Below are 22,499 nucleotides of genomic sequence, written 5' to 3'. Positions count from 1 at the left end.
TCCCCTGCGATTTATTCTATTCCTGGTTTTCCATGTGATATCTCTTCCTTGAAAAAATATATATATGCCCACCTCCGCCATCCAGGCTTATTTTGGGGAGATGCTTAGGAACACCTTTTGCTTTGCGTTGAGTTGTTGCTTCATTTCCTGGGCACAGAGGCAGCAGAGGGGACACCCCCGCATGCCTCCTGGATCATCTCTGCTGGTCGCTGTGCAAATAGACCACAGGAAGCACAGGAAGATGTTGGCACTAAATCCATGCCCTGGCATGGGGCTCTGAGGGAGGTTCCCTGATCTCCATCTAGGTCAGGCTCTTGATGTGAAAAGACATGGAGCTTGTCAGAAGCAAAGACTAAAGGTCAGATACATGCATCTGGTGCTGTCGTCTCTTCCAGACAACAGTTCAGGAGCTGTCATCCAGGCCTGGTGTACTCCAGAGCTCTGTGTCCCACAGGGAACCTCCTGCCACCACTCCCCATGGCCGAGGGCTGGTGTCCTTACTGGTGCGTGTGCTTCAAGAGTAAGTGCATTGTCTGCAGTGATGTCATTAAAAAAAATTAATACATTTAAAATGTTTCCTTCCTCTACCATAATGATAATCTTAGGTTTTGAGCTTCCTGCAGTGGAACATTTTCTTAATTGAATTCCTCATTCATTGAGCAGCTCTAATAAGCATGAATGGCAATTTCATCTTGCTCTCTGTGTTCTTCTAAGGGATGTTCTTTGAAGGCTGGCTCAAGCCCCACAGCACCACCAGCCAGGAACCCCCTGTGCTCTGCTCAGTTCAGTGCTGAACAAAACTATTACTATACACTGGGCAACCTTACTGCATCCTTTCTAGACCCTCTTTTTCCAGGATCCTTAGCTGATGGATCTGGAGCAAGCTGTCATGTTCTGGTGTGTCTTCTCTGTCCTCCTATTTCCACCAGACATTTTGTTCTTTGTTCTCGGCATGTTCTTTGCTGGACATAAGCTCCTATGTCTGTCCCAGGATGCTGGTGCATCTCTGCCAGAGCTAAGCCACCACTGGGCTGCCTCCCCTGCAAGTTCAGCAGACCTTCCCCCTGACTCTGTGAGCACATATGCCACAAAGGGGTGGCTGAAACCTGGCAGTTTTTGCACCATTCCTTGTTATGAGTCTTGTAATGCTGGCTTGCCTGCCCCATGCTCTTCATCCTGAAATGTACCTAAAGATATCTCCGACTACAGGTATTTGCTGAGGTTGCACATAGCTGGTGAAAATACTTCTGGTGATGTTACAGCTGCCTTGTTACTCTCTGCTGTACCCCAGTGCTGATTGCTGGTCAGCTCCAGCCTCAAGCAACAGCATTATCAGTCCTTTGAGAACCAAGTGAGATCCAGCAACACTCCTGAGATGAGCAGATCCCAACTGCTGCCTCAGTAAAGCAAACTAAGCACACAAACCAGTGTCTTCTGATAGCTCATCTGTTAATACAGTGCTGTGCTCTTAAAGTTAAATGGTTTCTCCCAGCTAGAGGCTGGCAACCACTGAGCGAAGAGATGAGCTCCCTGTTCACTGCATGGAAAAGGCACATGAAATATGGGAAACAGTCTTCAGCAGCTCATTTAGATGTGACACACACAGTTCTCATCTCTAGGATGATTTATCTTCTGTCTTCAATAATACTGTACTTCAGTGCTTCCCCAAGGTCTGAAGCATTTATTCAAGACTGATACAGGGTGACTGGGCTCTAAAGGGATTTGGGCTCCTTTGGGAAGAAAATCCCAGCCTAGCATGCTCTGAGAAGCCAGCGCCATCCCTTTAAAGCCAGGGCAAACCCACATATTGCTTTTGGTTGTGCAGGAGCTAGATGGGCTTGTGTGTATCAAATAACTGCAGCTTTGCCAGCTTATGGCACCCAGGACAGCCACGCAGGGTGTGCAGAACTCCCCAGGCACTCTTGTGCCATGCTGTGTCATTTCCTGTGGCTTTTTACAAAACTTCTTCCCAATTGTACTTTGTGCCAGGCTTTTTGTGACTTGCCAGGCAAGACTGCAGATGAAGCATGTGTGTCTGAAGCGTTATCCTTTAGATCTGGCAGAGAGATGACAAGTTTGCTGAAGAATAGTGGAAAATAATGCACTTGTCACAGGAGGTTTGAATTCTTCTCTGGAAGTCACTGTTGATCATGAGCCCAGTGATATCACAGCTCCTGCAGAACATCTCTCCCTTGCTATCCAGCTTCCTATTTTCCATAGCCTCTCGGGGCAACATTTTTCTGCACTTTCTTTGCAGCTCATGAGGGAAGGGAGCCCTCATAAGCAAACTTCCAGTGCAAGGAATAGTCCTGATAAAAAGCTGCTCGTGTGCAATGAGAAGATGCCTGCTTTGAAACCACTCTGCAGTCTTCCTCTGCTGTGTATTATCAACACAACAACAAAAGCACAAGGCTGCACACTCTAATTGCACAGGGCTGAAGTGTGTGCAGTAGCACACCACACTCCCAGGGCTCAGCACACCTGCTAATGCAAGGCTGTACCCGAGACCATCTGCACCCTTTCAGTAGTTAGTGGTGGTTTTGCAGAAAGCACACTGTGCTGAAAGTGCTGCTGCACTTGGGTTGATGTAGGAATGTTTCCAAATGCACCAAACATGTACAATATTTTAACTTAAAATGGCTGCCTAAAATGCAACAAAGAATGCAGCTAATTGAGGGTTTGATCATTTAAAATTAGTACACGTGGCTCAGAAAATACAGCCCAGTCCAATCAGAGCAGTGTGCTTCGCTAAAGACTGGTAAAAACAGGTACTCTGGAGGGGAAAAAAGGTCTAGAGGCTTTTCAGCTCTCATTTACAAAGCAAGACTGTGCCCTTTTATAGTGACTTTAATCTTCTTCCAGTGTCTTTGATTTGCAGTGGACAACAGATGTAACCCGTGGATCTTCTACAGCTGCAGCGTAACTTCTCCCAGCTCCCCCCTCCTCGCCCTTACATTCTACCTGAGGCTTCAGAGAAGGTCAGAAAGAAGCACTCAGTATGTTATATGTGTTTTCAGTTAGGAACTTAAATCAGGTTGGAGCTCAGTACGGGGTGGGGCAGAGCATGGTTTGCTCCCAGCACAGTCCAAGTGACAGTGCAGTTGGTGAGGGCTCTGTGTGTCACCTCTTATTGTCATATATACAACATTGATGGCTCTGTGACACTCAGCAGTGACAGCTCGCCGTCTGTCTGGAGGATAGTCCTCATTTCACTTCCTGAACTCCAACATTCCCTATCAACTTGATGTCTTCTCTCTGTTTTTGCTACTAAGACTGATTTATATTAAAGATAGAAGCTTGTTGAATTGAGTGAGCGTGCATCATTTAATTAAAGGGATGATGCAAATGTGTGTCTGAAATTTCCTGTAAACATTGATTTCTGGGAGGCTGTCCATGTTTTGTTTGGCAAATTGACACCTGTGTAGTACTTCCTTGGAGGAAGCTGGTTTGTGTTGAAAGCAATTGCTTATTTAAGGCTGCTTAGAACATGCTCTGAAGTGAGGCTGCATCTGGCTGCTTGAACTGACTTCAGCTTTCATTAAGCAAATGGACACATCCCCGTCTCTTTACATCATGAGCCTCTCAGCAAGCTGATGTTCTTCATGGCTTGGGCAGGGCAGTCTGTCCACTGAGGACCTGCCCAGAAAGGTGACTGCTGCCCAAGGTCGTGTTCATTCAGATGGGTCCAGCTGTATTCTCAGACAGAGCTTAGGTCCACAGCATTAGCATGGGGAGCTGGGGTGTGAGCCCTTAGCTCAAGGGGAACCCCTGGTGATGCAGATTATATTGCCATCATTAAAAGAGGTATAAGCTTGGGAATACTGCTAATGTCTACAAGTATGCACAGAGATTGTTACTGCAGCCTAGCAGACGTGCAGCTGCTGAGTTGGGTCCAGCTGTGGTCCATAGCAGAAGCTAAGCAGCCTGCTATGGCTGCTTAGAAATAACAGAGAAATTCCAGAGAAATAACCATCTCTATCCATAAAAGATTGAAGGTCCGAACCCTGCTCTCATCCAGGTGATTTCAGAAACAAAATGTAAATGTAATACCAAAATCAGGACATCCTATAGACTCACTGAGGGTGTAATGAGCCGTGGGTTATTAGCCTGAGCCTTTCCCACTAAATAAATACATAAATAAAGCCCCAAAAGATTGTTCATAGTGTCAAATTCTGGGCTTCTTCATGAACATATATATATATATTGTTTGTTTATTTGTTTTTTGTTTCCATATGTAAAAATGAGAGATTCAGGAGGGTGGTCCAACCAACTGCAGAAAGAGATTGCCATGACTTTAAACTCTGGTACTCTGGCTCAGACCCTGCATAGTTGAGGCTAAATTATTAGTAGAGAAGGTGAGTAGCAGATTCCAAATACTCAAGTCAGGCTTCCTCTTGACATTTTCTTTCAGTAAAAATAAGTAGCTTTTCTTTACATCTAACAAAATCTCTTCCCTGGCTCTCCTTGACAGCTCCCCCTCCTGTCTCCACCTCCAGAGATGTCTGAACAGTATAATTTCCTTTTATTTTTAGCCATCTTTCATAATTGAAACTATCTATGTGTCAAAGAGAAAATGCTGCCATGAATTCCTCAACAGGCACTTACCAAAAGCAATTGATTAAAATGAAATATTAAATGGGATTTTATACCCTTGGGCCTGGCAACACTGGTGCCTCTCAAAAGAAAAATGTGTAATGACATCAGGATGGATGGGCATGGGGCCATCACCTCCCCAGCTTTGCTGCTGCTTCCCTTTTGGGGTCAGTGTTGGATCCAGGCTGAGGTGTGCGTGTGGCTCGGTGAGCTTTGGAAAACAGTGGCTATACTGCCTTGTTTGGATTTGGGAGACTCGGGAACTGTTGTAGATGACTACCTCAGAGCTTAGTATAGAGTTACACCATCGTCAGAGAAGGCAGTGAGGTTGGAGCTCTTCTTCCCCAAACTACCCTGGGAGGACATGCTGGGTCCTGCGCTTGGGGCACAACAACCCCATGCAATGCTACAGGCCGGGGGCAGAGTGGCTGCAAAGCTGCGCCCCCATAAAGGGATCTGGGAGTATTGGTCAACAGCTGGCTGAATACGAGCCAGCAGTGTGCTCGGGTGGCCAAGAAGGCCAACAGCATCCTGGCTTGTGTCAGAAACAGCAGGACTAGGGGAAGTGATTGTCCCTCTGTACCGAGCTCTGGTGAGGCCATACTTCAAATGCTGTGTTTGTTTTTGGGCCCCTCACTGCCAGAAGGACATTGAGGTGCTGGAGCATGGCTGGAGAAGCGCAGTGAAGCTGGTGAAGGGTCTGGAGAACAAGACGACTTCTGAGGAGCAGCTGAGGGAGCTGGGGTTGTTTAGCTTAGAGGAGGCTCAGGGGAGACACTGTCACACTCTACAGTTGCCTTAGAGGAGGCTGTAGGGAGGTGGGGATCGGGCTCTTCTCCCAAGCACCAAGTGATGAGGGAATTGGCCTCAAATTGCGCCAGGGACGGTTTGGGTTGGATATTAGGAGAAATTTCTTCACTGAAGGGGTGGTGCAGCACTGGAATAGGCTGCCAAGGGAAATGATTGAGTCACCATCCCTGGTAGTTTTCAAGAAACGTGTAAATATAGAACTTAGTAATGTGGTTTAGTGGTGGACTTCAGTACTAGGTTAAAGGTTGGACTAGATGATCTCAGAAGTCTTTTCCAACCTGTATGCTTCTACAATTCTATGATTCCTGACCTCTGAGTTGCCTCCTCTTCGTATTAGAGACTTGTCAATCTCTCTTAGGGTGGCAACAAGAGAATTGTGAAGAAAGCAGAGGAATAGAGGCTCTGGGCTCCCCGCGGGTTGCAGTGCTTCCAGTGTCTTGCCAAGCCTGGCCTGGGAAGCAGCGAAATATGGCATTTCTGTGCTGGCTACCACTTAAAATCGAATGTCATCATTGTGACTCACCTCCAGCCCAAAGCCAGCTGCTGTGGAGGTAGAGCAGTTTGTTGCTTCTCCTCTGCCATTTCTCCATCCCTCAACACTAATAACATCTCCTTATGCACCCCCTTCCAGGCTTCCTGCCCTCACCACCCAGCATGAGAACCTGCTCTCCTGCTCAGAAGAAGGGTGCTGCACTCAAAACCTCTCTTCAGCTTCCTTGCCTCTCCATGGGGACTCTGCATGAGAGGGGAATGCAAACAAACCCAAACCTGAGGTCTTTAAACCAAAATTGTGTGCAAGGATCTAAACACGTGAGGATTCCTGTTGCAAAATTGAGGATTTCTGTTACGTTCCTTTGTGAATCCTAATACGCCTGGAAATTATGAATCATAACAAGTCATGCTGCCAAGTACAAGAAGGATTATATGATCTGTGATCCAGTAACTCCCAGCTGCTTAGTCATCTGTGGTAGGTTTTGAGCATGTCACACAACAGATAACATAACTGACTTTTTTATGTGAAACCACAAAAGAGGTTTATTTCATAGGTGTTTCCTCGCTCTGCTTGGCTGGAGCATCCTCGCCAGCAGCAGGACCTCCCAGCCTGGCCAAAGCAGGCAGGATTGTTGTCTCATGAGCGGTCACATCCCAGAAGAGTTTCCCATTGGGATTTCTGCAGTGGTTTCAACAGCAAGGGAAGGAACTGAGGCTGAGTTGTGCAAGAGGCTGTTGTTGCACGGATGTCCACAGATGCACAGAAGCCCGTGTGGCCTCCAAAGGAGGCTGAGGAGGTTTCATTCTCCTGCTGTCCCAGAGGAGACTCCCTGCTAGACTGTAATCTAGCGCTGCATTGCATGGGCTGCATAAGGTCAGAGCTAGCAAAGTCACACCATTTGCACATCTTTACTCCATCAACCCCAAAGAAATGCTCTTCCCTCACGAAGAGCCTGGCTCCATAGCAAAAATATGTGCTGTCCCCCCACTGGCAGTGACAGTCCCTTCCAGCTGCCACTCTGTGCCCTGTGAGCAGCTGCAGGGTGTGCAACCAGCACAGCATCCTCAGTGACCTCCTGGGCTACGTGTAGAAGAACCAACACAAATGCATCTGCTGTGTGAGTGAAGTTGCATTTAATTACTGAGATAAATTCGATGTAATTGCCCAGATGGCGTTCCCACTTGAAGAGGAAATCTAGTAGGGGTTTCCCAGATAACCCCACTTCGTGCAAGTGTTGCTGTCTGGCTGCCTCGCTGGCATCAGCCGTGCTTTGCCCAGGCACTGAGGGTGACTTTCCAAGACAGCCAAAGTGCCCGACAGCAATTCATGCTCCTGTACATCCTCCCCGCCGCCCTTGGAGTGGTTTCAAATGAAAAACCAAACTGCAACAGTTTAAATGTTGCCTCCCACGCAATGTCTGGCTTCAGCCTCCATTACAACTTGCTGCAGGTTCAGAAGCCTCTGGCAGAACAGCCCGCCTGCCCCCCAAAAAATGTGGTTTTGCCAAAATAGAAACATTTTCACAGAAGGCAATAATGTGACTGAATCATTTGCCAGCATTCTGCTCTAGGTTTTGAGGTTTGTTTCAGCATTTTGTGTTTTTGTTTAATTTTAGAATTCATTTTCTTGAAAAAGATAATGCTGAAACAAAATATTTTATGTTTACAAATAATTTTTAAGGGGGGTTGGTTTTCGAATGCATTTGGAAATGCCAGGATTCTCTACTGCTCAGAAGTCCCATTTTGCTTCCAGCTCTGGTTACACAGAAGTTAATGCCGCTGTGAAAAGACCTCTTTCCCAGTAATATACTTCACTTTCAGGATGGTGAATTATTGAAATGTTTTCCATGGCTATAGTCCATCTGAAGTCACAATCTCATCTTTCATTAGTGTCAGTCTCATAATAAGTTATTTGCCCAGAGAAGCTGTGGGTGCTCCATCCCTGGAGGTGTCCAAGACCAGGCTGGATGTGGCTTTGAGCAGCCTGGTCTGGTGGGAAGTGTCCCTGCCCTTGGCAGGGGTTGGAAAAAATGATCTTTAATGTCCCTTCCAACCCAAACCATTCTGTGATTCTGTGATTTTTTTTTTTTTTCTGGTAGCAGCTGGGATCTCTCACCACGGGTTGAGGTGTGCTTGCTTCCTGGGCGGAGATGGAGAGTGGGGAAGATGCTGCCAGCCGTCGGGGTGCGGCATGATGCACTTGTTCAGCCAAAGCTAGTGATGGCCGTGACCTGAACAACCCCAGGCAGAGGAAGAAGAGCAAAACCAACAGGTGAGCAGGGAAGTCACACCATGGTTTGATCAGACCAGTTCCAGATGTGAATGGTTCATGGGCCTTGGACTGAAAGATGCACGTGATAGTAGCGTTGGGCACCTTGGTCTGTTTTTATCCTATGTCTGGGGATGAAAGAGCTGGCAATTGCATGGATAGGGACGTATGGAAGGAACAGGGATACAAGGCAAACAGGACACTAGGGTTGGTCGCCGTTAGAGAATGAGCATGGGGAAGAACAAGAAAAGGGCTTTCAGTGTATTTGTATCTGATGCACATATGTAAATGCTCTTTTCTGGCACCTGGGAAAACTGTTCAGTAGCCATAGCAGGAAGAGAGAGTGAAGAATAAATGTGTCCAGAGGAAATTCCTGTAGCTCTTGGCTCAGCAGAGCATAATTGCTGACAACTGGAGCTTGGTCAGGACACTGGAGCTAACACCTCCGCACCTGCAAGAAGTGGGATCTTGGGTGACCACAAGTGGTTGGCTTGGGATGTCATTAAAATGGCAGCACCTGTGGCAGCGTGGGGCTCTGAACTCCCTGCGAGGACGTTCAGCACACTGCTGACTCGCAGGGAAGATGCCACCTACTAAATCACCCAAACCACTTCCTGCAGCGCCTGGTTTTTCCTCATGTCTCCTATCCAAACAGTGACTAGACCCTTGTAAAAAGTACTGTGTCTGCCAAACAGGCTGGCCTGCCCAAACTAGCTGGGCTGGGCTTCACTGGATCCGCACCACTGATCACCAGAAGGCAGCTGGGAGAGCTGCCCAAGTGTCCTCAGGGCAGAGCAGTGACAGCTTCAGTCCTGGTGGAGATGGGTGGCCCTTGTGAGCTGTTGTCCTTGCAAGAGTGCCACAGAACCTGCTTTGCTTAGCTGGGTCCCAGCCTGACGTGTTGGCTGTCCCTCGCTAGCAGTGGAGAAATCCTCAAAATCTGTAAAGTTCTTTCTGTTTCTGCATGATTGGAGCTCGTATGTCAGAGGCAGAAATCCCACAGCAATTCCCTCTGGGCATTACTTTCTCAATATATCAATCATGACGGGTGGTCGATAAGAGCAGGCGCTGTTGGCAGAGCCAGGAGCCCCTGTGGTGGAGCTTCCTCTGGCTTTCCACCCCAGAGAAGGTGCCCAGGTGTCCCACACACTCAGCATCCTGGAGAAGACCTGGCAGAGCGGATCTATAAGCCACATCCATTTTGCACTCCCACACACTTTCCAGTGTCTGGTCAAGCTGATTTGATGACTGTTGTTCCTGGACATGGACTGGAAGATAGAGACACCTCCAGCTGGCTGGAGCCTTCAGCAATCCCAGGTTCCCTGCTTGCTCCTCAGCTCTCTGTTTCTCAAAGACTTGAGGAAGCTGCAGAGATTCAGAGATGTGTTTTTTTGTTTGTTTTTTCCCTTTATTGAAAGCACAGCTAAAAATAAGAAGAAAATTGAAACTGAGCCCAGCCCACAATGCAGAGTGTGTAGGTGTGATGCTAACCAACACCTGGGGCTGCGAAGCACCCTGGGGGAGCTGACACCTGAACCCTCTTGCACCATCTGGCAGACGTTCTCTTTCTCTTCATTCTCTCTTTGGCACCTTTTCAGAAAGTACACAAGATGATGACTCCAAAGTTGTTTTGTCTTGTTTGAAAATGTCCTATACATTGTAGGAGAAGGGACCAAGGAGAGGACAGTGGTTTCCCTTTGTAAATTCATGTGGAGCCCAGCAGTTGACACACTAGGACCCAAGAGCTGCTGCTGTCCCTGGCTGAAGGTTTCTTGAGGTGGCTGGCAGAAAACAGCGATGGCAGACAGGGCCTCGTGGTGGCAATCAGGCTGTCTCTGAGTTTTTGGCCTTGGCAGGTGTAGATGCTCATGCCATCATCACAGCTGCTGTAGTGACTAGCTGCCAAAACAAGCATCAGCTGCCCTCTCCTCACCACCTCCCCATCTCCAAAGCCGCTGGTAGGATTGGGAACTGCTAGGAAAGGACATACCCTGCAAGCAAGCCGAGTTGAAGACCAGCAAAGCTGGAAGGAGGGCTGAGAAAACCCAGGTGAAACCCAGTGGGGCTGTACTCTCAGAGGGGCCTGAACGATGGGCTTCACGGTGACTGTCCCTTCCAAAACCCAGTCAGAGAACCAACCACAAATGTTGCCTAGACCCTGGTCAGCTTTTCATCCTGCCACCCCTGCTAATGTAAACACGTGGCTGGATGCTGTTCATCCCTCGCCAGCCTTTTCCTGCTTATCTGGAGGCTGAGAGGGGCCCGGCATGCCCAGAAAATCTGCCTATGAATGCCCAGAGCCAGTGCTGTTTCCCAGGGGGATCAAGGTGGATTGGGTAATTAATCACAGCTTGTCTGGGGGAGGATGAGGAAGTTTAAATGAAGGTGTTAACAGCTCTTAAAAGCTTTCCCGGTTTGCAGAGGGTGCTGCCTCCAACAGATTATCTGGAAATATTATTAGCTGGAGTGGGAAAGGGTTTCTGGTGTTTTGTTTTTTCTTCCTCCGGGCTCTTTGCAGTCACCCTAAATCTGCTTGAGCCTCGGAGACAGGTTTTATTGTGCAGGGAATGATGGGGGAGAGGTGCTGGCTGTCAGTGGGTCAGCATTAATTGGTTTATTCCTTTCTCATGGTTATTTTCCAGCCAGCATCTGCTCAAATCCTGGTGCCCGCTTCGTCCCTGCTCAGCACACAGGAGCCGCAGGGATTTGCGTGTATAATCCTTACAGGGAACCCTAGGCCACCAGGTCGGCTTCACAGAGGCTGCTGGGAAGTGCCTTGTCCCCAGCTAAGCTTCTTTCCCTGTTGGCATGTCGTAGGAGGAGGATGAGATTAGTGTTTTTTGCTGCACGATGTCAGCTGAGGGATGAGAACGGCGCACTGAGAGGAGGAGAGCTGCTGTGGGTGGTAAGTGAAAGCAGAGATGTGCCCCTTTGCCCCCGAAAGGAAACTTTTCTTCCATGTCTCAGTGGCCCATTGGTGCAGACAAATGCTCTTCTTCAGCCTGGTGTCACCTGCTTCCCTGGCAGAAGCGGCCATCAGCTGCCTTCTCCTGAGAAACCACTTCTCATGAATCCAGCTGCTGGTGTTATGTCCCTGTACCTTGTTGTGATGCTGGCGTGTGCCTGACTGCCAGCAATTGGGGTGCCTTCAGACTAGAAGCCCTGTGTCCTGCCAGCTCCTGATAGCTGCTAAAAACGAGCTGAAGTCAGTGGCGAGGCTGTGACATGGCTGTGACAGACAGCGGGGTCTCGCTGGGAGTATCGCAGCTGCCTCTTGGGGTAATTGCTCTGATGGCGCATCTTGATGGGAAGTCACTTTTCAGGCTAGAGCAGGAACACAGCAGGAGCATGACTTTGGCCTGGAGGATTCTGATATTTTTATCTTGACTTTGTTTTGGCTTGGAGTGAAAGCCAAACATTCGAGTCCGGGAACGGTGATGGAGTGGGGAGCAGAGCAGCCCTGGGTCTGCTGCCGTTCCCTCCACCTCCTCAAAGCCTCCTAGGTGAGCAGGAAACCCCAGCCACAGCGAAATTCGTTTGAAGTCACATCATCTTCAGGGAACGTTTCCTGTTGCTATGCCACTGCTCCTCTCCCTGCAATTCCTAGATCTTTAATAGGAATCAGGCGTTCTGAATCGAGTCCCACGGGCTGCTTTTTTCACGGCTGCATTGATTTCCAACAACTTAAATTAGCCCCAGGAAAGCATAATAGAATCAGCAGGTTTCCAGGTCCCTCTCTTCCCTTTGCAGAAGACCATCCCTTTCAAACACGAAGCACAGCAAGTCCAAACCAGCACGTTTCCCCCCTCTCCTTGGGGATCATGCTGCAGTAGTGAGGAGACAAATGAAGCCAGTCCGCGGTGCTAAACTACAAAACCACAGGTTTCAGCAAAGCCCTTCAAGCCTGTCCGTCCCCCAACAGTGTCGCTGCCCCTCGCTTTTGACTGAGGTCTGGATATATCAGCAGGTATGGAAAATCCATTCCAGATCAGTAAATAACACTCCCCGCGTCGCTGCCAGCTCCGTAAGCGCTTCCCCAGCTGCTCAGAGCCCGTGGGGATGCTCGCGGAGTGGGCGGCCGCAGGTGCTGCTGGCGTGCATCTGGGAGCAGCCTGGTGGTGAGCGGGGGAGGCTGAAATTTGGTTTGTCTTCCCCTCTGGAGTGGGACCTCTCCCCACATCCTGCAGCCTTGCTGGGTTTTCCAGACAGCCAGGCTACAGCCTGATGGCTGCCCCTGGGGGTGAACGCACCCCATGCCAGGGGCCTGGGCTCAGCATTTTGATGGCAGTAGTAGCAGAGCAGGGATAAACCCAGTTTTCTAATGAAAAAAAAAAAAAGTTATTTTGCATTAAAATTGCCTTTTCCTCCCAAAGGGTCCCTAAGCATTTGACAAGCTGTTAAGAGGCAAGGGTGGTTTACCCCTGGGAGAGGTTTTAAGAACAAAGGAACAGGGCTTAGCAAGGGGACTCTGTAGGTCAGACTGGATGATCTTGAAGGTCTTCTCCAACCTTGATGGTCCTGTGATTCTAAGAGGGCAGGGTAGGGAGGGGGTGTCCAATGGCTCCAGCAAAACCCTGCCATTGATTACAGCTTGCAGTGGTCTCTGTACTGGCTGTCCTCTGGACCTAAAGCAGCACGTGTTGCCAGCAGCTCCTACGTGGTGATGTTGAACCTAGACGTGTCATGCAGTGCTGCTGTGACCATTGTGGCCATCTGACTGCCTGCCCTCCATCCCCAGCTGGCACCAAACTGCAGCTCAGGACCTCACAGCATATTAGCACGTGCTTAACTTTGTGTCGAGGACAAGGCAAGCAAATGGGAAAATGCTTGGCCAGAGTTCCCACTGCCTGGGTGCAATTTACTTCATGCATTTCTTAGTTCAGCAAGACTTGGATTTTAATGGCTAGAGACACACCAACAACTGGGTGAAAGACACTGAGAGTGCTAAAATGTGTGATGAATTTTATTGCAGGCTTAACTTCTTCATTCATTCAGTAGCCAGGTTGGGAAAGGAGCATTTACCATTAGTCCCCGCAGATGTGCGCATTAGTTGCCAGCTCTGCAGAGAAGAGCAGCTCTTTTTAATTCGTTTTCAATTGCTGCTGTTTCCTGTTCTTTTATTTGTGATCACAACAGGGGCTGGCCACTGCCCGTATCCCACGTGTTGCCACTGTCCTGCTGGGTGACATCAGGCAAGGGCTGTCAGGGCTCAGCATGGCAGATGTGATCTTCCAAGCCCAGCATCCCCATCCGATCCGAGGACACCCATGGCACCGTGGTGGGCTTGATTCCACCATGGCACAACCTCCAGCGATCCCAAAAGGTAACTTGCAAAGAGTGCCTGGTCTGCTCCAGCAGTTAGGAAGCAGCAGGTTGCATCAGCAAAGTGCTGGTAATTTCTTAAATTGCCTCAATCTGTTTGATAGCAAAACTTACTGACATTTTCTGTGAGCTTTGCCTGTAGCTTTTGCATCAGCCCAAGCTCAGTCCCATACAGATGCTCAGATCTGATGTGTGCTAAATTTTTATGTTGACCCTAATTTGAGATGTCATTGTAATTCTCCTAGCAGGCATGGATTGGCAGGTAAAAATAGTAAATGCATGGGTCTTTTTCATTTACAGCATGTCTCATCCTGGGATGAAATGTAGCTCATCAGTTGAAGCATTGTGACTAAAAAGAGTCGCAAAGAATGTGAGCACATACCTGAGTGTGTTAGGTTAAATATGGCTTTGTTGGATAATCTTTGAAGAAAAGTAGCTTCATGCTTTCCTCAAGGTGTTATGCTCTGCAGAGGGACAATGTAAGGTTTTACAACACTGAAGTTCCATGTACAGAGCAGGTCCTCTGTAATGGCTACGTAGTTGTAGCTGCAGCATTTGCCCAGATCTTCTTGATGGAAGTCTAGATTCCTGCATGGATTTTTTTCCAAGGGCTCTTGGAGAGTATGTAGCCAGCAGGAATGAGGAGAGGGATGGTCTGTTCTGTTGCTAGACTCTTTGCTGCATTAAAGAAACCAGAATGCAAACAGTCAGAGCTTCTGGTGTGAGCTTCCAGTGTACAGCTTTCAGATAAGCCAACCTCTAGTGTGCTCCAGCACCAAGTTCCATATGCAAGAACTTTCTGTTAATACGTTTCAAGGGAAGGAAATCAGCCCTGTGGTCAACAGGGTGGCAGAAGGAGCTCTGAACTCTTGATGGCTCTAAAGGTAGAGATGCTCCAGGAGGAGGAACTGGACAAAGGGCTTCTTGAAGGCAACTCTTTCCTTATCTTTCAACTGCTCCCCACTTCACTGCAACCTCCAATTCTGCACATGTTGGACTGTAGCTATTGGGACTGCACAGATGAATCTGGTGGGTTGGTCTTTTGTTGCCCATATGTATGGGGAGAGATGGATGTTGTCTTCCTGATGAAGAAGATGCCACCTGCTTCTTCTTGGCCTGAAGGGCCTTCTGTTGGAAGTGAAGGGCCAGGGCTCACGCAGCAGTTTACATTTCAACAGTGATTTCTCCTGCTGTTGGAACTGTGTTGTCTGTCTTTAATCGTGCAAGGCTTGTTTTCCCACACTGCAAAATGAGTTCAGCACCGCTGGTGAGACTGGGGGCTGGGAAGTTTCAATTACTATTTTTGCAGTGTTTTGGGGCTCTGGAGAGAAAGGTGCTGGAGCCTTGGGAAGGCAGATAGCATGCTGTACATGAGCTCTGTGGTCCTGCCAACAGCTCCTGCCTCATGCCTGGGCACGGTGGGGCTTCCTAACACAAGCATTGTGCCCATCCCACCCCTAGAGCCACTTGCCACTGCTGAGCATCACTGCACAGTAACAGGGGACCTATTCAAGTCAAGTGTCCACCTCTGGATCAAATAAACACATATCGCATGCCTGGAAATTCCCACCTGCTCTGCAGGGGAGAAGAGCCCTGAGAAACCCCTCTCACAAGCCTTTTCCCGTTAATGCATCTCTTCCTTATGCTCCACAGCCACACGCTGCATTAACCTTCCTGCCCCGCTCCTGCTCAGAACAACACCTCCTTAATCATAATCCACCAAATTCCTCTCTCCTCTACCTGGAAAGAATAGGATTTGGGCACAAGGAACAAATGTGAAGGCGTAAGTCTCTTTTCATGGGAAAGGAAATCTATAGAGCACCCCGCTGGGAACCCTGCTTTGCCTAAACCCTGGCACGGTGCAGTCGGAAGTTAAGGCTATTAGCGGGCAAACAGCGCAAGAGCACTATTAAGCATGTCTCAGGGCTTTGTGGTCAAGTGCTGTGTGTTACAGCAAGCACGCTGAGGTCTGCACAAGAGGACGATTGTGGCCCCAGCACCCTGCCCAGCGCGGGCTGTGCAGCATCAGCTCAAAGTCAGGGCCGGGCGCTCATGGTGCTGGGGGATAAGTGGGCTTTGAGATAAGCCCTGTCCTGGAGAAGGGACACATCAGCTGCCAGTTGGCATCTGTGCCCATGCGTGCACACCTGTGGGTGTGCAAACTGCTATGGTATGCAGACGTGTGGTAAAGGTAGGTGAGGGAGCATGCTGACCTTGACCCAGAAAATGATTTCTATTTTTTTTAATCATGGTTGTGTTTTGGTGGCCCACTTGGTTTTCTGCATAAAAATGCAGGAAATATGCAGCTGATTGCTGCAGCCTGTGGTGATTTGCCTCCTAGGAGCTGTGGTTTCAGGCCAGGGGAACTTCTATAAGCAGCCTGGCAAATACGTGGCCGGTGTGGATGGACAGCCCGGACAGCACAGGTACAAACGTGCTCAGGGCCAGCACATCTTCAGCAGCTTTCCTCCTTGAAGTCTGAGGGTGAATGGAGTCCATTCTTCTTGCTGTGCTGAGGATCGGCTGTTCAGAGAGCAGACTGGTCTCCCCAAAGTCTCTCTTCTTGTTCTGCCACGTTCATCCTGAACACAAGGAGAAGGGCAGTGGAAGAGGCTGGTGAGCATGAGCAGCTGTGAGTCTGCGGGCAAGGCAGCTCTAGGTCTGGCATCCACTATTCAGACCCGTGTATTGCCTTCTGCTGGATGCTCCTGAGCAGTAAAGAGAGCGCCGGGACCGCGGATTTCACCATTAATTTAATTGCCATTGCTTCGCCACGGCTCCCCAAGCATCTCAGGGAGCTGAGCACTCTTCTTGAACAGGGTCCTGTTGAGGTGGGCTGGCAGTGATCCCAGCCCACCACTGGCACACAGCCCCTTCCAAAACCCCTGGGTAGGGGCCGGCCAGCCGCAGGGATACTGCCAGGATTCATCCAGGGCCCTGCAGGGCATAGAGCGTAAACACAGCGGGGAAGCTGGGCCACATCCCAGCCTGGTTTGGCTGCCTGCCTCAAGGTCCCCATATCCCAGAGTATTCAGCTCGCCTCTTTTTCCATTACCTCCAAGCCGTCGCAGTGAATGTTTTCAGTAATGTTTCCTAAAAATACGGATGTCAACAGAAATAGCTGCTTAATAATAGTCTGTGCATCTCTGGGCCCTGGGCAATCTACAGGCTGGCAGGAGGAGTGCTGAAATTGATAGATCCTGAGGCTGGAGATGCTCTGAGAAGATACCAGGGTTTCTGCCTTGCTGTGCACGGACCAGCTCCCACCAGCATCCCGTGGGGGCTATTTTCCCTCCATCACTGGGTGCAAAGCCAACCCCTCTCCACCAGCAGCCCAGCTGGCTGATGCCCCGTTTGACAGAAAGGCCTGTATCTGGAAAAAGGGAACTCAACCTGTGTGAATGTATTGAGAAGCCTACGGTGCGACAGTGACTGGTTTCTGTTCCTTAATTAGGGTATTCGTTTTCTTGTTATAGCTTTCATGGGGAAAGAAGTCAGAGGCTGTAGGATCTGTGCTGGGCCAGGTTTTGCTATGTAGGAATGTATACATCTGGTCCAGTTCATAACAGCCTTAGATAACAGGGAGCTGCTTTTGATGGAAAACTCTGGAGCCATCTCAACAGCAGCTGCATAGGAGAAGTAGAGAGCATGTTCTGTGTTCAGCCTTTTGGGGAATGAGTGGTTGAGCTGGAGTGTAAAGCTAACAAAATCAACTCCTGCCCTACTCACAGTTCAGGCAATGTTAAATCAGCAAAAGGGGCATGAGCTCCTTTTCTATGATGCTTTTCCTACCAGCTGAGAATAGATGCTGGATGCTTCAGTGGCTAAGGCACTAACATCAGCTGCAAAAACACCATTTTCTGTGCCCCAGCTGCTGTCTGTAAGCTGTCAGGTCTGACAAGTGAGCTGCAGGGTGAAGGAGGTCGGTGCTGAGTGCGGGAACAGGGGCATGTGAGGACATCGGAGTACAGTAAAACCCTTGTCACACAGCCTGAAGTCTCCCAGCAAGTGTCTATTAATAAGCCGTGTATGTGCTTCCTCCGTATATTTACAGTGTGCTCTCTCCCTGTTAGCTTTGAAAACCACGGCTCTGCTTTGACACAGCAAATTCCTTTCTTTCAGCAATGCGTTTGGTACTGCTGGTGCATTAAGCCGGAGAAGCATTTCGGTAAAATCTACCTCATTTTGAAAAGTGAGCAGGATTTCCCTTTAAAAATTAACTCTGCTTCCAGATAAGCAACCTCAGCCTGTCCTTCAAGAGCCTCTCCGAAGCCTCCCGAGATGGTGCCTGCATGGCTTTAACGCTGTCTGTTCAGGTACCACCAAATGGATGCAAAATACAGCAGCAAGAGCATCCCCCCCTGCTCTGGCTGGGGGTGTTTGGGGCAGTGCTGGGGGAATAGGGGCAGGTGGGCATTCCTGGGGGATCAGAAAGGGGGCTCAGGAGGCTGCCAGAGAGCAGCGACCTCCAAAAGTGCAAAGGAGACACAGCACCAGGCGGCTGCTTTCTTACCCCCTCGTGCCATGCCAGTGCTTTGTCAAATGAGCCAAAAACAGCAAAGATGCAAAACTGGGCTAGTCAGCTGGGGTGAGCCAGACTTGTGAGTCAAGTTGGGCTGGAAAAGAAAGGGGAAAAAAGCTTTTTAGCCCAGGAGAACAAGAGGGAAAAGGAATGGAAACCAGGACCTCTGGAGTTCAAATGTTCCTCCTATCTCCTTGGGGTAGGGAGAGCTGCAGGGTGCAGAGAGCAGGTCAGAAAGCCCAAGGGCTGTTGTAGCTCAGCTGTGCCCTCTGAGAAATATCTTTCTGCTATAATATGTGCAGCTCTTGCCGGAACAACTTCCTCGTCTTCATCTGGAACCTGAGACAAAGGAAAGAACTGTTTGTAATGAGCTATTTATGGAGAAATTCGTCTTGAGATTTGCATCACCACTACAAGAAAAGTCGGCGCCACAACTTTCCTACTGTGGTTAAGGACAGCTCTCAGCGGTCGGGAGCCCCCAGGTCCTGTGAGCAGTAGGAACATGTTTCAGCATTGTTTTTTTGCAGGAGAAGAGACCAATTTGCATTGCTGGAAACGGAATGATGTGGAGAACCACAAGAACCCGTCATTCTGGTCAGGCCCTTGGATTTTGTCAGGATTTTTTGAATACTCCTTCGCAGCTAAAACTCCCACTGGGTTGTCTTGCTGCTAGCAAGGCTGATTGGGATTGTGAAGGGGCAGGTAGGCTGGCAAGCAGGCTTTCCCCAAAGCATCAAACTAGATTCAATTAACCCACTTTAGCTGCAGGAACATGGTTAGCTGGCAGCCAAGTCCCCACGGAGGGGTTAGATAACACACAGCGGCTTAGTCACACTGGAGAAGTAAATGTCTCACAACTTGCTGAGACAAATTCCTCCCTGTTTTAATTAAATGTGAGCTCCCAGAGTGCCTAAAGCTCTACTGGTCTCTGGCTGCCCCTGCCCATGCATCAATCCAGTTGTGCCATTCAAGTCTCCAAATCTTTGTCCTCACTTGCACCACAAGCGAGCTCTGTTTTCATTCACCATTGTTTCAGAGCCTGGTGGCTGGCTAGAGGGATGATAATAAAATAAGGATTTTACTGCTTGGTACTCTGCAATTAACCGGAAAATACGGATTTTTTTTTTTTTTCCTAGCCTTCCTGAAAGCAAAGCAATGGATGCTCAGGTCCCAGGACTTCACCAGTCATCAGAGCTTTTCCTTGGCCCCAAGGATGGAGCAGGGATCGTTTAGCAGGAGCTGCTAGCGTACTAGATGCTGAATGAAGGAGCCCTTGATGCTTAAAGCAGTGTCCTGCCTTTGTTTTTTGCCCAGATGTAAAATCAGGTGCGGAGCGCATGTACCCGGGTACAGCACTTGTTTTATCAGGTCCATCTGGATGGTGGAGCTGGCTGGGTGGGAGGCTGGCGCTGGTGGGACTGTAATGTCATCATCCCTGGTGTCCCCACACAAGCTGGGATGTCAGAGCCAGGCCAGGGGTGCCCAAAGCCAGTGCAGGCAGGGGCCAGTTAGGTCCAACACCCCCCCTTGACCCACTGGACAAACAGGGTAAGACTGCACTTGTCAGCACCAGGCTCAGCACTTTTTCTCTGATGGAAAATGCACTGAAAATCTTAAAAACAATCTGCTTTTTAACATCAGTTGTGCTAAGAAGCTTTCAGGATGTCATGATATATTTTGCTGGCTGGAAAGAGCACCACTGACAGTTGTTAAACAATTAATGCTTAATTTGCACCCAAAAAGCACACAAAATCTGTATCACATAAACCACGCTCAAGATACTCATTGCTTTTGTATAAAGATGTCCAGGGTTGCTTTAAAGATTTGAGGTCTGATGACCCTCCTGCTCATTGCTCAATACTTCTTACATGTGTGAAATGGATGCAAGGCGCTGTCTGGTTGGGGTTACCTGTTCGTACTGGCAGCGGAGAGCTGCGGTTGCTCTGCAGGCATGGATGGGTTTGAACACGCATGGTACTAAAAGCCTGAAACTCATAAATACTCATTCTCCATTCCAGAGGCACTGGTCTGAACCTGACTGCAGACAGCCGGCTGCCAGCTACGGGCCATGACGCCGGCCTTGCTGCGAGTCTGTGCCGCCTTCTGCCTATTTGATAGCAGAGTGAAGGCAAAGAGGGCCAGGAACAAGAGGAGGGGACGAGGAGGTGAGCCTGCTAGAGTGGTTCATCGTGGTGATCTGCTCTACCAGAGCCTGCAGGTTCTGCTCTGACTGTTGTGCTACACCTCAGTGTGCTTGTGCTGTGCTTGACATTGGTTGGGGCTCTCCGAAATTGAGACGGTTTTCTCTTTTGTGATTGTTACCATGACAGAGAGGCATCCAGCATTTTTCTTCCATCGATCTCGGGGTTATTAAGGCTGATAAGCTTAAGTAGAGGATTGCATCTATCCCCTTTCCCAGCATGGTTTAGGAGAAGCAAAAGGATAAATTGGGAAGCATTTCAGCACTTAACCTCCTGTTTTAACAGAAACTGCTATATATTACAAGTGCCTTTGCATATTTTATAGCACTTAAAAAAGCAAGTGTTGCTAATGTGGAAGTTGGCTTGTTCAGGGAAGCACAAAACCTGCAGTCATAAAAATTGATGCCAAGCTATTGTATTTCCTAGTGTCTGAAAGGCAAGCAATGCTAAAGGAGTCGCCCATGCTTTCTCCCAGCCTGCTTGCAATCGCTGTTACATATCCAAAGCATTCAGCTCAACTCCTTCCAGCTCCTAGAGGCTGGGGAGAACAAAAACACCAACACAGCATTTTGAAAAGTTTTGTTGTATTGTTGCCATGCGATACAGATGTTTCGGTAGCAAATGCAGCCTCCATCCAAAGGCTGGCCTTTTGAATATGAGTAGCAGAGTACTTTCACTTTCAGGAAGAGTTCAAAAAAAAAACAAGCAGCGAGAGTATAAAGGAAAAGGATAACCAAGGCAGTGCCAAAATCCTGAAAGAATGATGATCCTGGAGCAATCTGCATCCCTCTGGAAACAAGGAAATGTGGTTTGTGGGGTTTGGCTTGTGAAAATGCTGTCCCAAGTCCCTGAGACATAGCGGGGGTTGGGTACTCATAGGGCTTCTCTCTTCTGTCTTGCTCTTATTATTATAAACTTGTGGGAATTTGTTGTCTTTGAAAAAGCTGCTTCTCTGACTGGTTTGATGGAGCAGTTATCAGTGGGATCTATTAGGCATGCATAAGTGCACACACAAATACTCAGTATGGTCAAGTAAACTCTTTTCCTGTAGGAAACCAGGCTTAAAATTTGGCATCTCCAAGTGCTTAACTAAACATTCGGTTTTTAAGAGCTCTTCGTTTCCTCTTCCTCTCTTCACTTGGGTATTTGATGTGTTGGACTGTCAGAGAGACGTGGGAGGAAGACTAGCATGGGGTAAGGGATACTGGTTGTCTCTAAGGCTCTAGCCCTATCCCAGTTCATGTGGTGGCTGGGAAGAGCAGCTTGGGCATGCCTAATGCGTATCATCCTCATCAAAATGTCCTGGCCATGGAAGGAAAACCATATTTAACCAAGAAAAAGGGGTTGGACATGCTGGGTTTGTGGGGTGACAGCAGGCAGTGATCTGGCAGCAGCAGTTGGTGCCTTTCCTGACTGTAACCTACTTAAGGAGAAAGCTGAAATCTGTTACAGGAGCAAGCAGCCAGGAGTTGCTGGATGCTGGTGGGAGAGAGGGAGTGTGATTCAGCCACCTGAAGGCATCTCCCTGCAGGAGAATTACCTTCCCTATAAAGCAGCAGGCTTTGCTCTTAAGTGTTATCAAGCTTAAATTGGGTTCCCTAGGTGACATCCTGGTAAGTGGATTTCCCAATTAAGCACATCCCGATTAAGTCGGATGTACTGTAATTACCAAGTGCTCAGTGCTAGGAGCAAACTGGATCTGTTTGCGGCAGAAGGGCTGGATCGAGGCTCTTCCCCAGTCTGGAAGGGGTTGCAGCAAGGTGTTAAGTGTGAAGGTGGGCAGTCTGCGGATGGGATGTGGCAGCCACCCCCTCCCTGCCATTCAGCATGTTCCCTGCAGAGGGAAGATAGCGGATGAAGCCCTGGTGCCACAGCTTCAAACCCTGTGATGTAAAAGCAAACTCCTTTTGAGGTTGCACTCCTGAGCATCCTGCTGGTGGGACCTGCTGGATGCAGACTTCTGCAGGCTGTTTGCTTTCCCTGCCAGACAAACTGCATGCTAGCTGTGATGACTGTGTGGAGAAATGGTGGCTCTGCCTGTGGAGGCAGAGGCTGTCGATGGCACTGCCACCCACCAGGTAGGCATTACATCCCTCCAGAGCCAAATCCTCGTTGTGCACCAACAGCCATAATTTCCTCCAGGATGACATGGGCAGAGGCAGAAGCCTGCCTGGATCCCTGAGGTGAGACCTTATGTTTTGGGGTGATCTATTACAGGACATTGATCCTGACCTCAGCAGCCAGTTCACTTTCCCTCTTGTGTCCCCCATGGAGGCCGTGCTGCTCCTTG

At 48.9% G+C, this 22,499-nt stretch overlaps 1 long non-coding RNA gene across 25 annotated transcripts in view; it reads left to right on the top strand.

Moving 5' to 3' along the window:
* The window catches only part of LOC137862221 (uncharacterized), a 221,972-nt gene that overhangs the window by 180,549 nt on the left and 18,924 nt on the right, over window positions 1–22,499 (top strand). For 11 of the 25 annotated variants that reach the window (XR_011100100.1, XR_011100091.1, XR_011100095.1 and 8 more), the window contains 9 exons: window positions 6,035–6,370; window positions 7,995–8,167; window positions 9,139–10,213; window positions 10,807–11,069; window positions 11,915–12,131; window positions 13,301–13,487; window positions 17,719–17,802; window positions 18,311–19,334; window positions 20,027–20,173. This is a non-coding gene — a long non-coding RNA (uncharacterized lncRNA). Of the gene's footprint in view, window positions 1–395; window positions 2,979–4,253; window positions 4,356–6,034; window positions 7,014–7,994; window positions 8,168–9,138; window positions 10,214–10,806; window positions 11,070–11,914; window positions 12,132–13,300; window positions 13,488–17,718; window positions 17,803–18,310; window positions 19,356–20,026; window positions 20,174–22,499 lie in introns of all 25 variants that reach the window. The other 14 variants (XR_011100102.1, XR_011100098.1, XR_011100088.1 and 11 more) reach the window with 14 other exon arrangements.

This window comes from Anas acuta, chromosome 11 (assembly GCF_963932015.1).
Source record: "Anas acuta chromosome 11, bAnaAcu1.1, whole genome shotgun sequence".
NCBI lineage: Eukaryota > Metazoa > Chordata > Aves > Anseriformes > Anatidae > Anas > Anas acuta.
Note: the sequence above shows the minus strand (reverse complement) of the source record. Positions and strands in the feature narration are given on the sequence as shown.